The sequence below is a fragment of the Diabrotica virgifera genome, chromosome 1 (genome assembly GCF_917563875.1).
Source record: "Diabrotica virgifera virgifera chromosome 1, PGI_DIABVI_V3a".
Taxonomy (NCBI): domain Eukaryota; kingdom Metazoa; phylum Arthropoda; class Insecta; order Coleoptera; family Chrysomelidae; genus Diabrotica; species Diabrotica virgifera.
This window is the reverse complement of record NC_065443.1, coordinates 299,743,720-299,755,869: the sequence shown is the minus strand read 5'-3', so window position 1 is coordinate 299,755,869 and position 12,150 is coordinate 299,743,720. Positions and strand designations below refer to the sequence as shown.

The following is a 12,150-nucleotide window of genomic DNA, read 5'->3' as shown; positions in this document are numbered from 1 at the left end:
ATCTGTTTTACAATCCTTTGATGTGGACAGTTTACATTTCTAGTTTAAATATTTGTAATTTTGATTTATTGGACAGTTGTGTTTCTTTTAATAGGGCTTTTCATCAACAGTCAATTGTTTCGAGCTTCTGTCATATGTTGTATAATCTGTGCATATTAATATTATACAGTGCGTCCATAAAGTAAAGCATAAATTCGTTATTTCGAAAACCGACGACCGAAGGAAAAATACCGAAACAGGTCGTTTTTTATTTTTAAATTACGATTTTTTGGAATATATATCATACTAGTGACGTCATCCGTCTAGGCGTGATGACGTAATCGATGATTTTTTTAAATGAGAATAGGGATCTTGTGGCAGCTCATTTGAAAGGGTATTGAATTCTCTATTGACTATTGTAAATATTAACATAATTATTTATACAGGGTGTTCAAAAAATATTTTTTTACTTAAAATAATTGAGACAAAAAGAAGAATGTATGTAATTTATTTAATTCAAAATGCGTTTTACTACTGTAAGAAAACAGAAAAAAAATTATTTTACAAATAAACATTAATTTTCGCTTAAACGAAATGTTCAAACTGCCAAGAGACAGGAGGGTGGCAGCTTTAACATTGAATGTAATCTAAAAACAATATTTATTTGTCAAATAAACATTTTTTTCCTGTTTTCTGACAACATTAAAACGTATTTTGAATTAGATAAATTACATATATTTTTCTTTTTGTCTCAATTATTTTAATTAAAAAAAAAATGTTTTTTTGAATACCTTGTATAAATAATTATGTTAATGTTTATATTGTGGAATAGAGAATTGAATACCCTTTCAAATGAGCTATCACAAGACCCCTATTCTCATTTAAAAAAATCATCGATTACGTCATCATGCCCAGATGGATGACGTCACTTATATGATATATATGCCAAAATATCAGAAATTAAAAATAAAAATCGACCTGTGTCGGGATTTTTCCTTAAAGTCGCCGGTTTACGAAATAATGAATTTATGCGTTACTTTATGGACGCACTGTATACAGATTATATTATGACAGAAACTCGAAACAAATGACAATCGATGAAAAGTTTTGATGAAAAGAAATTTGTTTTACCAAATAAAACAATCAGTTTAGGTAAGAGATAAGACTATCAGAATTGAGAATTGGAGTGGATTGTTGAAAGAATATGGTTAGAGAAAGCAGAATTGCTGTTATGAATGTATTGCTGGAATATGTGTGAGAATATTTTTAAAACACTAATTATACGGTGTAAAATGTATTGGAATACAGTTCTTGTCTAATAAATTTGTTTTTTAAAACGGCACTGGTAGGCTAGATAAACCACATCATCTAGATTAGGCCTGGATCCCGCCTACCAAAAAAAAGTTGATTAATAGCAAGCTGAAAATTTGTTGATAGCTTAACGGTGTCTAGTCGGACAAACTTTGATGTATGGGAACATTGGAACATGGGAAATTTTAATTGTGGAACGTGTCATCCTGACATGTTTATGATTGTGAAAACTAGCAGGTTGATTTTAAGTTTATTCAATAGCAAACTTTATAGGTATAATATATGACAAAATGTTTGTCCGACAAATATGTTGGGCATTTTAATGTCCGACAGGTAGAACATGTCAAATGCCAAGAATTATATTGGTGGTAAATAGCAATCTGATTTTTGCACGAGAGTTTAATGAAAGGGTAACAAATAAATTGGACGTTCTGTCCGACAAAATATATGGGACGTTTTCGTAGTCTGAAGTTCGAAACCTATAACCTATTCCACAATTAAAACTTCCCCTGTTCCAGTGTTCATGTACATCAAAGTTTGTCCGATTAGACACCGTTAAGCTATTAACAAATTTTCAGCTTGCTATGAATAAACGTTTTTTGGTATACGCGGGATCCAAGCCTAGATGTTTATATTTCTTTCATTGTTTGTGTAGTGCGTGTCACAGGTCGCAGTCGACCCAATCTCTATCGCAGTCTGTCCAAATAAATGTACATTGCACCAACGTACAATAAGCGATTCTAAAAAGGGGCTTTAGATGGTCAGTTTCCGTTTCGAATTATGTGCCAGAACTTCCTAATTATCCTCGCAGTTCTACTCAGTGTGCGTGCCTCTCAAATGCTGCTGCGATTACTACTTGTGTAATTTGTACTGCTAATAAATAGTTCATGGTGATACTATTTTTGTTTTTTAACTTTTATCAGACAAGAATCATATATTAGCGCTCCAGTTTAACCACATGACAAAAAAACGTTATGAAATAGCTCTAGAAAGGCTATTGACGCTGCAAAGCCTTTATTATATCGCTCAACATCGATTAGAAAAAAAAAGTCAAAGTTTTACAGAAAAAATAAACTAAGACATTATTATAATGACTTAATGAACATTAGGTTCAGTAACAACAGAGCTGAATAGTTATCTATTACAGTGAAACCCTTTTTTGAAACAATAATTATTAAAACACTTCTGAAATTTAAGGGAACACACTTCTATAAAAAGTTTATCACTGAAAATGATCACAATATTATATGTAATATTAATAAAATAATTGAAACACTACCTCGAGCAAGAAAATTTTTGGAACAGTTGGCAAAACAAAACTTTAGAAACTAACTGAAGACCAAATATATTTAGTTGTTTTTTCAGCTGTTGCAACAACTCAATTGTCATCTGTTACGGATTGATCCGTGTGATCTATCAAACTTATTCTACTGTGCTGTAACCAGTCATCGTCTGTTATTTGAAATATGTCATAGTGCTAAGATCACTGCGCAAAAAAATGTAGTATGTTCGATCGTAGGAACAGATAACAGTAATTTTTCAATTGCTTTAAAAAATGGAATAACTTGAGTCACATATGTACATTTTATGGAAGTTGAAGCTTTAAAAACTTTTAGTGCCTAGATATTCTATTCATGTCCTACACCTTTTTATTCTTCAATAATCTATCCCTACTGTCTTTGCTCTTTAAGTATTTCTAGATTTTTCTTCAAAATTTTCTTTTAGAAAAGATATTGGTAAGAAAATAACATACGCAATTACTGTAACCGTACAATAAAAAAACGTAAATAAAAGTGCATTATCAACACCCCTGGCTGCTATTCTATATTGATAATTAAAAATATTATTTTAACGTTTGTTTCACGTTTCAACACCTTCAAAAAACATGAGGAATCTATAAAGCGGTTGAACACATTAAATGAATCGGTTCCCAAGGAACCGAATCACTGAAAGTAACGATTTAGTCCACGTCTACCACCAGAACACAGACTCCACTGTATCCTTTACACCACAGATGGCGAACAGGTACGGGGTTTGTTTGTCCAGTACTCTCCGGGCCCAGATTCGCGGAAAAACAATACAAAGAGTGAGTACCTACCTTTAAATGTCAGAAAATTATGTGAAAAATGCAAGTACGCCATTTAAAAGGATTTTCTCGTCTGTGTTCGGTTGTTATATTTGGACAGGAAGTAGAATCAGCATGAGTTGTATGTACATTGTACATACATTTTATCAATTATATTATTATCAAGTGATCTATTTGAAAATTATTCCTTTAAAGTTTTCGTGAAGGAGTCCAATTATTGGTGTAGGTACGTACCTACTTCGAATTTATTATGAGGTACCTACTCGGAAATAGGCGATTGATAGTTTAATATTTTCAAACAAAAGTTGCAAATAGCCTTTGTACGTTGTACGTGTTTGTATGCACGTAAGCACGTTTGACCAATGTAAATTTTCCTTTTGTATTTCTGTCTAAATGGTATTTTTTCTGATTTGATGGGAAATATTCTATCAACTTAGTATGATGAAACAAATGCTATATTTTGTGTATTCGTGGTAATGTATTATGTCAATATTATATTTTATTTTTAGAATTACAATTTAAATATTTATGATTTTTCTTGCTATTTTTTGCCAGTCTTGTGGGATGCTTATGCTAGTTTTTTTCTGTATTTAACATTTAGTCCAGGGCTCATCTGTTTTGAGATGGACGTTGAGAGGTGACTCAAATTTTTTTGCAGATATTGCTTAAAAATAACTCAAATAATAATATTTGAGTTATCCTCCCACTCAAAATGGTCCGGAACATTGTTTAAATAATCAAAATGTCAAAATATGAAGGAAAAATTCGATTTTTTTATTGGTTTTTTGAATATAACTTTAAAACTGTTCATTTCTGAGAAAAGTTGTACTAACATAAAAGTTGCGTAATTAAATTTACTATGATATAGGATTGGTTAAAAATTTAAAAAATAGTCACCCTTGTTGCAAAATAGCAATACTTGCGAAAAAAACCATACAAAAACAAGTATTCGCATTTTACGTTTTTCAACCATTTATGCTACACTTAGGACCTTCATATTTTACCCAGAAAAACTTTATGATATAGTAAAACAACACTGTAAATTTCTTTAAGATCGGTTTAATAGATTTTGCAAAATAAATTTTGAAATCCAGCTTTTGCAAAAAAAATTCATTTTTTAAAAATGTTGCAGGACTGAAAATAAAGCAGATAGTAAGTTGAATTTTTTTTTGCATATAGAAGTGTACTATAGCTTTTATTTGCAATTTGCAAAATTAAAATCGAATAATTACCACGGCGTCAGGAAATTTTTTAAATAAACATTAATTTTTGGTGCTGCGTGCAGGACAGCGGTGTTCGATTCACACAAGTTGATTTCCATCAAAATTTCTTCTAATCTTTATTTAATATATTATTTTCTTACTCTACATTTTGTTGTATTTTAATATTTTAATTCCACAAAAATCAAACTAATTTTATTATTGTTTGTGAAATATTGTTTAAACAATTGCATATGTTTAAAAATAATAAACTTTTATTCTCTAAGTTAAAATATATGAACAAAGAAAGTTTTTGCTAAAAAAGTGTTATTTCAAAGGATAGAGTATGTGTTTTTATTTTGCAATAAACAAATTTATTTATTTATATCGAAATGTAATAAAAATTAAAATGTATCAATCATTATCAAAGGTCATTGAAATGCCCAATCAGAGCAAACTATCCGCTGTCCTGCGCGTAGCACCAATAATTAATGTTTATTATGCAAAAAAAATTTCAACTTGCTCTCTGCTTTATTTTCAGTCCTGACTTGCTCTCTGCTTAATTTAAAAAAACGAATTTTTTTTGCGAATGCTGGATTGCAAAATTTATTTTGGAAAATCTATTGAACCGATCTTAATGAAATTTACAGTATTGTTTTACTGTATCATAACTTTTTTCTGGGGGAAATATGAAGGTCCTAAGTGTAGCATAAATGGTTGAAAAAACGTAAAATGCGAATACTTGTTTTTGTATAGTTTTTTCGCAATTATTGCTATTTTGCAACAAGGGTTACTATTTTTTAAATTTTTAATCAGTTCTATATTGTGGGAAATTTAATTATGCAACTTTTATGTCAGTACAACTTTTCTCGGAAATGAATACTTTTAAAGTTATAATCAAAAGACGAAGAAAAAAATCGAATTTTTCGTTCATTTTTTGACATTTTGATTATTTAAACAATGTTCCGGACCTTTTTGAGAGGGAGGATAACTCAAATATTATTATTTCAGTTATTTTCAAGCAATTTCTGCAAAAAAATTTGAGTCACCTCTCAACGTCCAAATGTACTAATATTTTTACAGATCCGCACTGGTCTAATTCTATTGGTTTCTGTATATTAATAATGTATCTTAAATATACAAACATACATGCATACATACAAACAAACATAGTTCAATAACAGTTGGACAAAAAGTGACAAAAAAGACAAAGGTGACCAAAGGACTTCGCCAAGGCTGCTGCATTGTACCTACGTACTTTAAGATTTATTTGGAGGGATTTTAGGCTATTTGGAAATGAAAATGAGAATCTACGGGTGTTAAAATTGGAAATAATAAACTGTACAGTTTGCATTCTGGGACGACCAAGCAATACTTGCAGAAAAGGTGGTATCCACTACATGCTGCGAAAAATAGATGCAGAATATACGAAGTGGGGTTTAACAACTAATCCATCAAAAACGATATGTAGTAGTGGGAGGTGAAGGAAGGCACTTAGAACTAAAAGACACACAAATCGAAGACATTGCGGTGTAAGCATTACAAACGATGGACGGAATACAAAAGATATAGCTACTTGAATTGGTCAAGGTAATTCAGCAATACGTCAACTGAATAACTCTTAACGACGTTCTACACCTTCGTTGCGGGGTATGCCTCTCAGAGGAAAGGGGGGAAACTTATATCCAAGCGAAACAGTATTTCCGAAACAGTATTTTCACTTTTATTTAATAATGGTACGGTAAACAATCCTCATTTTGTAATATGTTATTCCTTGCAAAAAAACCTTTAATTTAAGCACAAATAATTAAAAATCGTAAATTTGAGTCAAAAGTTATTAACTTTTTAAGAGCGAAACATGATTTCGAAACAGTATTTTCACTTTTATTTAATAATGGTACGGTAAACAATCCTCATTTTTTAATATGTTATTCCTTACAAAAAACCTTTAATTTAAGCACAAATAATTAGGAATCGTAAATTTGGGTCAAAAGTTATTAACTTTTTAAGAGCGAAACATTATTTTCGAAACAGTATTTTCACTTTTATTTAATAATGGTACGGTAAACAATTCTCATTTTTTAGTATGTTATTCCTTACAAAAAAACCTTTAATTTAAGCACAAATAATTAAAAATCGTAAATTTGGGTCAAAAGTTATTCACTTTTTAAGAATTCCCATAAGAGCCCATGTTAAAACTTAACTTTGAACCTTAATAGTAAATAAACGTCACGGTAAAACAATTTTTAAAAAATCAAGTCTTAGTTTTTTGAAGTAAACTATAACATACTAAAATTTCATGCAAATCCTTAATTCTTTGCCGAAGGTGTAGAACGTCGTTAAATACTCTTAACCACATCACTCGAAACACAAAAATTAGGATATACAAAAGTATCAGAGAAAGTATTACTGCGTACGGTTCAGAGCTTTGAGTAATAAATAAAAAAGAAGCATGAACTTAAAAGCAATGAAGATTAATAAAATTGTTTTCTTAGATGTTACCAAATCACTAGAAGAGATAGAGTACGGAATACTTAAATAAGAGAGCCTATGGGCATAAACACTGACTTCCCGGAAACAATAGAATGCAAAAGGCTGAAATGTTACAGTTAGTCCAGAAAACCACTGCGCATCCGCTAGGAAAAATATTCCGATTCGGATTTTTTGCACAATCTTACTCAAAAAGGACCCCTTTTAACAAATTTGCATGTTGCCAGGACCAAAAGTGGGTCAAAAATTTTTTAAACGTTTTTTTTTTGTTTTTTCCTAAAATTATTTTTTTTGCATGGAACAAAGTTTTTTTCGATTTTTTTGATCATTCCAAACAGAAAAGGTCTTTAGTGATTTTTCTCTAAAGTTAATAGGTTTTGACATAAGCGATTAAAAATTGAAAAATTGCGAAATTGGCCATTTTTAACCTTCAAAAACTATGTGAAAAACTTACAATTTGAATGTTGTCAAGGTAGGTAGATATTCTTTAAACATAGATTGATGAAATCCCGAAGAGTTTTTTGCAATACAATATTAAAAACTCCTTTGTTTTTTAATTGCTAATCAAGCGTGCGCGACACTATTTTCCACCGACAGTATGGTGCTAATGAAAGGAATAAATTCGTTATTTCGTAAACCGGCTACTCTAAGAAAAAATCCCGAAACAGGTCGATTTTTATTTTTAAGTTATGATATTGTGGCATACATGGTATACTAGTGACGTCATCCATCTGGGCGTGATGACGTAATCGATGATTTTTTTAAATGAGAATAGGGGTCGTGTGCTAGCTCATTTGAAAGGTTCTTCAATTCTCTATTCAGTAACATAAACATTGATATAATTATTTATACAGGTGTCCTTCTACTTCTTTTTTGTCAAATAATTTAATTTAATAAAAAATTTTTGGACACTCTGTATAAATAATTATGTAAATGTTTACATTACTGAATAGAGAATTGAAGAAACTTTCAAATGAGCTACCAAACGACCCCTATTCTCATTTAAAAAAATCATCGATTACGTCATCACGCCCAGACGGATGACGTCACTAGTATACTATATATGCCACAATATCATAACTTAAAAATAAAAATCGACCTGTTTCGGGTTTTTTCCTTAAAGTCGCCGGTTTACGAAGTAACGAATTTATTCCTTTCATTTGCATCATACTGTATACACATGCAACGGTGTAGAAATTAAAAAACAAAGGAGTTTTGAATACTGTATTGCAAAAAAACTTTTCGGGATTTCATCAATCGATGTTTAAAGAATATCTACCTACCTTGGCAACATTCAAATTTTAAGTTTTTCACATAGTTTTTGAAGGTTAAAAATGGCCGATTTCGCAATTTTTCAATTTTTAATCGCTTATATGTCAAAAACTATCAACATTAGAGAAATGTCACTAAAGACCTTTTCTGTTTGGAATGATCCAAAAAATCTAAAAAAACTTTGTTCTATACAAAAAAATAATTAATAGGAAAAAAACAAAAAAAAACGTTTAAAAAATTTTTGACCCACTTTTGGTCCTGGCAACATGCAAATTTGTTAAAAGGGGTCCTTTTTGAGTAAGATTGTGGAAAAAATCCGAATCGGAATATTTTTCCTAGCGGATGCGCAGTGGCTTTCTGTGGACTAAGTGGATCTACACAAAACCGCAGGAAAAAGAGAAGACCACAGGGAAGGTCTACAAGCAGATGACTGGAACGATCGCAAGCGTTGGAAGCTAGGACGCGAGAAACTCCGACTGCTGTAATAAATTCGTTAAAATATACAATGTACATATAAAAATAGCTAATAAAAATTTTTCCAGGACTATATTTTCCCTTTCTAGTATTGACAAACGGTGTATAAATATGGACACTATCACAAGAACCTATACATATTAAGGGTCCAGGGGAAAAACATGATAAATGCCATTTTGCTAATTTTACAGGAGAGCGAGAAAACGCTTCATAACGTAGTGATATATGACACATAGTAATATGAAAACTTCAATACTAATATGTAATAATTATGGTTTCTAGGTTTACTAATGATAATAGGATATGAAATAAATACTAAACTTTGGAAACCAGAAATATTTTAATATGAAAATTGATGTAAATAATAATGATGAAAATGATATTCATAGTTGAAATTGATAACAAACTAAAAACATTATTTTCAAAATACACTCGAATATAAAAAATTATAAATATGTGAAGGGCGGGGGGTTGTGAAAAATACTCAGAAGATGAAGACATGTATAAAACATGAACGTTAACGTTGACGCAATCAAATGGACTTGTCAAGTTATTTTCCTAGACGGCTGGTGAATAAAATATCAAGTTATTCCCCTGTATGGATATTTTTAATAGGCAATATCGTGGTATTTAACAGCTTATTTTCCAGCAGAAATTATACATTTTGTAAGGACCAGTTAGACGTACATAGTATAATTTTGTAAAACCTCAAAATTAATAAATTGGCGCTTATCATGTTTTCCCCTGGACCCTTCATATGGGAGAAAAGACTAAGATGATTAAACTAAGAAAAAGCAGTTCTTAGTTTGAGATCCAAAGTTTGAAAGCATGCGATTCAAGTAAAAATACACAAAACAATTATTAAAAATTGTACAGAATTGCATTGAAAACAAAAAAGAAAAACAAAAACGGCTTTAACGATATAAATTGGAGAGGATTTATAACATCATAGGACATGGCATAAAAAATAGATAGATTAATATTAAAAAAAAAAGTTATTTTGTGTATAAGTTTCGGTTTTCCGGTCAAATATGCGGCATCCCCTGTATTTTACATAATAAACGTATCTCCAACTAGAAATTAAGCATTATTTTCTGCTCCATACACGCCAACTATTGCTCAAAGAGGTGATTTGTGTTATAAACGGATTCGAAGAATATAACCTACATACACAGCGATGAGTTCACTTGAGTGTGTTTCTTTGAAAACCAAATTAAAGACTAACCAAAACAATATCCTGTAAAACTGGTTATGTAACGTGGTATTAAGAAGTATTAGAAGTGAGTAACACGAAATCTTGTCTTGGGCTTCCTGTGTCTTAACCTGAAACGGCGGGTTTCTGTTCTCCGCTATAGACCAGGAAATTTAGGAAAAAATTAATCGATTTTTAAATTCAGCACCTATCGACGTAACTTTTTGCATTGTGTTCAGGATGACGTCAGAAAAAAAGTCTACAACAGAAAAATGGGTGGAAACGCATAATTGCATTTTAAACATTTAAAAGTGTATAACCATGTCAAAATCAATATACACTTTAGGGCACAACATTCCGCCACTAAATATTTTTGATTAAGTTTCGACAATTTATAACTTGTATTTGTATTCCGATTTTCAAGATTTCTGTATCACTTTGTAGAAGTATTGACATCGTTTGTTTTATTCTGATAATAAACGATTTTTGCTTAGATGCCATTACACGGGGGTGAATAGAAGCGTTGTATGTTCTCCTAACTTCTCTCACGTTGTATGTTCTGTGCAAAAATTGAAAAGCTGATTTTGTTCCAAAGTACTATCGTATTATACCGGAGACATCCCTAAGATTTTGTTTTTTGAATTATCCCAATATCTCTTTTTTTGTAAGAGCTGTACAATTTCATATAAATTAAAACACTGATTGACTCATACACACGAATATCTTAAATATAGGTTGATATAGGTTGTATTGATAAGATTGGAATGGCCCGCATGAAGCCAGATCTCAATCCTATTGAGTATTTATGGGAAGTGCTATTCGCCGTCAGCATAGCTTCCAGAAAATTTGGTAGAGTTAAGGTTGGCGCTGGTAGAGGAATATCGGGCTACTCCCCAGGCAAGGATAACACATCTTATTCATTCGATGCCAGATTACGAGCAGTCATTGCTGAAAGAGACGCATTCATTCACCCCCATCTAATGCCATCTAATCAAAAATTGTTTATTAGCAGAATAATAACAAACGATATCAATAGGCGTACCTAGAAACTGATTAAGACTGATCAAGAATTTTGAAATTAAGAGTACAAATAAAAAAAGTTATAAATTGTCAAACTTAATCAACAAATTTTAGTGGTGGAATTTTGTGCCTCGGAGTGTATTAACGGCCAGATTTTGTTATTTGGGGGTTTTATGAGGTCACTGAACACGAATATGCAATCAAAACCGACCTCCGAAGCACCTGGGTTACTGCTAAAGTACGTCATCTAGAGTTTCGAGGGTTTTTGGGATCGCTGAACACGAATACGTCATCAGAACGGACCCTCGGAGCACCTGGTGCCCAGGGTCACTGCTGAAGCATATCATCTTTTGGAGTTTCGATGGTTCTCGGGACTAAATTGATACACACCGATTCTTCGGGGGTTTTTGGGGTTGCTGACCACGAATATGACATCAGAACCGACCTTCGAAGCAACTAGTATCCAGGATGAATGATAGACACGTCATCTTCTGGAATTTCGAGAGTTTTCTGTTTTCGAAGTGCGATTCTGATATCGTGTTTGTGTTCAAAAACCCCCGAGTAATCTATTTGCATCATTGTAGTACCGGAAAGCCTTGAAATTCCAGAAGATGGCGTACATATCAGTCACTGGGCACAAGTACTCTGAGGGTCAGTTCTGATGTCATGTTCGTGTTCAGAAACCCTCAAAACCCCCGAATAATATGTTTGCATCAATTTAGTGCCGAACACCTTCGAAACTCCAGAAGATGACGTGCATCAACAGTGATCCTGGACACCAGGTGCTTCAGGGATCGGTTCTAATGACGTATTCATGTTCAGCGAACCTAAAAAACCAACGTGTAGAATCTGGCCCTTAATATACTGATTTTGACATGTTTATGCAATTTTGGATGCATTTTATGCACTGTAAGCATTTCCATCAATTTTTCTATTGTAGCCTTTTTTCATGGCGTGACCACAATGCAAAATCTTGTAAGTCGATTGGTGCTGTATTTAAAATTTTTATTTTTTCATAAATGCCCTGGTCTATATGGAATTATGGCCTGACACTCATGTGGCCGTAGATTTCTTTAATTTATTGGTCTTTCAGTTAAAGGACACCAAAATACTAATTGAAATTGTGG

The 12,150-nt window shown here is 31.9% G+C and overlaps 1 protein-coding gene across 2 annotated transcripts in view; it reads right to left on the bottom strand.

Annotated features, from left to right (window-relative positions):
* Positions 1–12,150, bottom strand: part of LOC114329400 (protein sprouty) — a 467,319-nt gene that overhangs the window by 16,906 nt on the left and 438,263 nt on the right. The gene's annotated exons all lie outside the window — the stretch shown is intronic.